The sequence below is a fragment of the Amblyomma maculatum genome, chromosome 5, assembly GCF_055883805.1.
Source record: "Amblyomma maculatum isolate TAMU_Amacu chromosome 5, ASM5588380v1, whole genome shotgun sequence".
Taxonomy (NCBI): domain Eukaryota; kingdom Metazoa; phylum Arthropoda; class Arachnida; order Ixodida; family Ixodidae; genus Amblyomma; species Amblyomma maculatum.
The window spans coordinates 162,096,503-162,101,726 of record NC_139348.1 but is presented as its reverse complement, the minus strand read 5'-3'; positions in this window follow the sequence as shown (position 1 = coordinate 162,101,726).

Below are 5,224 nucleotides of genomic sequence, written 5' to 3'. Positions count from 1 at the left end.
GGCTTGAACTGAACATTAAAAAGACGAAGATCATGGCGTCTTGCCCTATCAAGTCCTGGAGCATCAATGGACAAGAAGTGGAAGCTGTGACAGATTTTCTGTTCTTGGGCGCCAAGATTACCTCGGAAGGAGACTGCAGCCATGAAATTAGGAGACGCCTGCTTCTGGGAAAGAGAGCAATGGTTAGCCTTGACCGCCTAGTAAAGAGCAGAGACATTAGTCTGCCAACCAAGATCTGTATAACCCGTGCTATGGTCTTTCCAGTTGTGATGTATGGATGCGAGAGTTGGACTGTGAAAAAGGCTGACCGCCGAAGAATTGACGCGTTTGAATTGTGGTGCTGGCGAAGACTCTTAAGAGTTCCTTGGACTGCCAGAAGATCAAATCAGTCGATATTGTCGACCATAAACCCTGACTGCTCATTGGAGGGTCAAATTCTAAAGTTAAAGCTCAGCTACTTTGGTCATCTGATGAGAAGAGAGGAGTCGCTGGAGAAAGATTTGATGTTGGGAAAGGTTGAGGGTCGCCGGAGAAGGGGTAGGCTGCGAACGCGATGGTTAGATGGCATTCTCGAGGCATTGCAGATGAAGCTATGTGATGTTAAGAAGATAGTGAGAGACCGGAAAGCGTGGCGTGACATGGTCCATAGGGTCACGAAGAGTCGGACACGACTGAACGCCTGAACTGTGCTTATCTTGTAAGTGGCTGGAAAAATTTGAAGGCAGTGAAGGCTACGAACCTGCAACAGCGATACGAATGCGAAGAAATGCATTTACAGCACGAGGTGATACATTATGGATATTTTTATGTGTTAGAAGAGGTGTTTGATGTTTCATTTATATGTACGTAATATGATATGATTTTTTTTCGCGCACAATAGTACACGAAAAGCATTCACTCTGAAATGCAGTTCTGCACAGTTTGTGTATCTCTGTTTTCCTTCTAAAAGTTATGATACATATCTTATCCATTTTTCTTTTATACATATTTAATTATGCCTGGCTTATTTGTGCGTTTTTCCGCAGTCTGTCAGGTTTTGCGCCACTCAAGCCCTATGAGGCTTTGGCGGGACAGTTGTTTGTACTCACCCGATGTTGATGAAATAAAGTATTGTTCTTATTAATAAATGCTTGATACTGTGGGAGTTCTGGTAATAGAATGTTTGAGACAACATTCGAATTTTATTTTGATTCCTTGATTTCTTTGTCTGTGAAATATCGAGTATTAGCTCTGTATGAAGGTTTAAATGGAAAAACTACTGAGAAGACGTCTTAACTCGGCGCCTTCGATAAATATAACGCTTACATACCCTTGCATATAGGTTTATTGCTTGGAGAAATGACGCAAACTTTCCCTTGTCTGTGGCATTCTGCCGCTTCTTTAGGATTGCAGGCCTTCGGCTTATCTGCGGGACATGGTAAGGAACATTATAGGGTTAACACTTATGAATGTAGGTGGAACGTAGCATTTAGGGGGCATTCACGGCAAGGCATCACGAGGGTAGACTATTTTAAAACAAGGTGTTACGTTAACTACCCTGCATGAGGCTTTATAAATTATAACTTTCGACGCACTATGATCTGCGTGAAGAAAGAGCACACACTCTTCCATCTTTTATGCAGTAAGCAACGTCTTTCGGTTCAAATTTGTCTGGCTCGACATAATACAAGTGGAAAGATGGCAGGATAAACGAAGAACATGAGTGACATTCTTTAAAAGAATTCATGAACGAAAAGAGACTTTACCAAACCAGCACATACAAGAAATGTTCTGAAACTAATTTAGCTAATTGAACATACTGACACAAACTGGCTTGTTAGACGCAGATAGGACACAATGTTTTCCATTCGTCATGCCCTCTGTCGCCTGCTTTAGATTGCTGAATAGTAAGTTATCTCTTATAGATAAATAAACAACACGTAGGAGAATGTTGGTTCTATTGAAACTATTGGAGAAAATGATAGTTCTTGGTCTATGCCCTATTAGCTCTACACTGCTATTGGAATTGTCGTAAAAGCACCCCAAAACGCACAAGCCAGGAAAGGAGAAGACGTAACGAGCTCTGACTTGCAGATAGATTGGTTGCTTGAACCAGAACGCAATATTTTCCATCTTTCTGACATTTTTCTGCGTCTTTGGGATCACAGGACTTGGGCTTATCTACGGTGCGTTGTTACAAATGTGCTTTCGGATGTTATACAAGCATGAGACGCCACATATTAATGCGTGGAACCACAACGAGAATGAATTTTAAGATACTAAAGAGGTACAAAAGAATACTGTAAGAATTATAGGAAATAAAACAGGATACGAAAACGCCCCCCTTATATAGCGGAAATATTAAATAATTGCAATGTTCAAGAGATTTCGGGTTGGTTTGGTTTGGTTGTGGGGTTTAACATCCAAAAGCGACTCGGGCTGTTCCGGAAATTTAGACCATCTGGGGGTTCCTTAACGTGCACTGACATCGTACATCACATGGGCGCCTTACTTTCAGCCTCCACCAAAACTTAGGCTGCTGCCGAAGCCGGGATTTGATCGCGCACCCTTGGAAACAGTAGTATAGCGTCTTTACCACTGCGCCACCTCGGCTTTTTTTTTCTCTTTATTTCCTGTTAACAATGATATATACAGTAGGGCAAAGTCAAAGTATAATGCCACAAAGCGCTCTAGCAAAAGTAAGGGATCACAAAGTTTCAAAAACGCTTTAGGTTGGCCAGTTCACTCAAAACTGGCATCCATTCAGGTTCTCACTTTGGGTATTGTAGATGGCGGTCAGGTTGTTGATCATCATCATCAGTAGCAGCCTGACTATACCCACTGCAGGGCGAAGGCCTCTCCCATATTTCTCCAATTAACCCGGTTCTGTGCTAGCTGCATCCACTTGACTCCTGCGAACTTCTTAACCTCATTCGCCCACCTAACTTTCTGTCGCCCCCTGCTACGCTTTCCTTCCCTTGGAATCCAGTTTGTTACCCTAAGCGATCATCGGTTATCCTCTTTTCGCACTACATGTCCTGCCCATGCCCATTTCTTCTTTTTGATTTCCACTAGATCGTCAGTAATTTGAGTTATTTCTCTGACCCACTCTGCACGTTTCCTATCTCCTAATGTTACCCCTACCAGTTTTCTTTCCGTAGCCCTCTGCGTTGTCCTCAGCTTAAGTAGAACCCTCTTGGTTAGCCTCCACGTTTCAGCCCTATAGGTAGTACAGGTAAGATGCAACTGTTGTATACTCTCCTCTTGAGCGATACCGGTAAGCTGCTAGTTTTATTTTTCCTGTTATTTCCTTTTCATGGTCCGAATCTGCGACAGGTACCTGTCATAAGTAGACATATTCGCCTACTACTTCTAGTGCTTCGCTACCTAACGTAAACTGCTGTTCCTTCTCGAGGCTGTTGAACATTACCTTAGTCTTCTGCCTATTGATTTTCAAGCCTGCCTTTCTACTTTTTCTGTCTAAGTCATCAATCATTATCTGCAGTTCATCCCCCGAGTTAGGTTTGTTTGGTTTGTGGGGTTTAACGTCCCAAAGCGACTCAGGCTATGAGAGACGCCGTAGTGGAGGACTCCGGAAATTTCGACCACCTGGGGTTCTTTAACGTGCACTGACATCGCACAGCACACGGGCGCCTTGCTTTTCGCCTCCATCGAAAAGCGGCCGTCGAGGCCGGGATTCGATCCCGCGTCCTTGGGAACAGTAGTCGAGCGCCGTAACCACTGCGCCACCCCGGCGGGGCCATCCCCCGAGTTACTTAGCAAGGCAATGTCATCAGCAAATCGCAGATTACTGAGGTATTCTCCATCTACCCTTATCCCTAACTGCTCCCATTCCAAGTCTGTAGACTTCCTCTAAGCAAGCTGTGAATAGTGCTGGGGAGATCGTGTCTCCTTGCCTAACACCTTTCTTTATGGAAATATTGTTACTTTCTTTATGCAGAACTATGGTTTCTGTGCAGCCACTATATATATCTTCCAGCACTTTCACGTAAGGGTCGTCTACCCCCTGATTTCGCAATGCCTGTGTAAGGTATCGCTAGGCGCCTCCGGATTAGCGGCTATGTACTCAGTGCCGTGTGGTAGTTTTGCTGGTAGCATGAATTGATGCTAGCTGCGTGCAGACAAGAAGGCGCCGCTAATCACCGGATGAAGCAGGGAAAGCCATTAGAGTGACGAGTGTCACCGGCGGCTGACAGACAATCGAGTCCCCAAAGGGGGAGGTTAAGCTGCTTTGTGCGTACCTGCAGTATGCTTTTCATACGAGCCGACACGACACCGCCGTCGCGGTTGAAACGTCCGTTCACAGACACGCCGCGTCCAGATAGAAGGCTGACATTCGGCCCCGGTGGAAGAGTGATGGGGAACGTTGAACAAAGGGGAAGGCGTTCGCGGGAGGACCGATTGACCGAGCGTCTTTTCTTGGCGGCGCCGCTACGCCAGAGGTCACGGACTTTGCAAGTTCTAGGAAGAGCGGGGGTGCGAGACGGCGGCGGTCCGCTATGGACGCTGCTCATTTGCTTTGATGATCTTAACGCGAGAATGCGGCAAGGTGTACAGTAGAATGTGGGCAGCATGTGACATTTTGTGTTTACTGGTTTTCTTTCGTTGTGTGGAAAGGGTTTCACTAACACTGCTGAAGTTGCACGTGGCCACGAACCAATCATGTTGAAGTTCGTGGCGATTGGACGTAATTGAAATGGGGGCTGGACACGGAGGGCTTAAAACCAAGCCCGAGAGACCAGTCTGATGTTCTGAGCTATGGCTTGATGTGTACATCTTCGGCTGGGCCGAGCAAGCCAGAGCCATGTATCTTTTGCCTAATTCTGCTGTAAATATTGCCAAGTTTTGTACATAAACTTCAGTTAATCTCTTTGTAACTCTCAAGTGTCATTATCCATATTTCGTCGTCTCTGATCACCGTCTTGGACGGGACACACCTGTGGTGCAATTTGCCACGTCTTCAAGTCACCAAGAAGAACCTGTTTCAAGAAAGAGAACGGAAATTCACTGCCTGCATCACCGCCGAGGTTTGGTAAATGCTTTTTTTCTTTATCAATGAACGCTATGTATAAGGGCTGGTTATATTCCGAGCATTTTTCTATCACCTGGTTGATGGTATGGATATGATCGATAGTAGAGTACCGTTTCCGAAAACCTGCTTATCTTTTGCTTGATTGCAGTCTAAGGTTGTCCTGATACTATTAACAATCGCCTTAGTAAATAC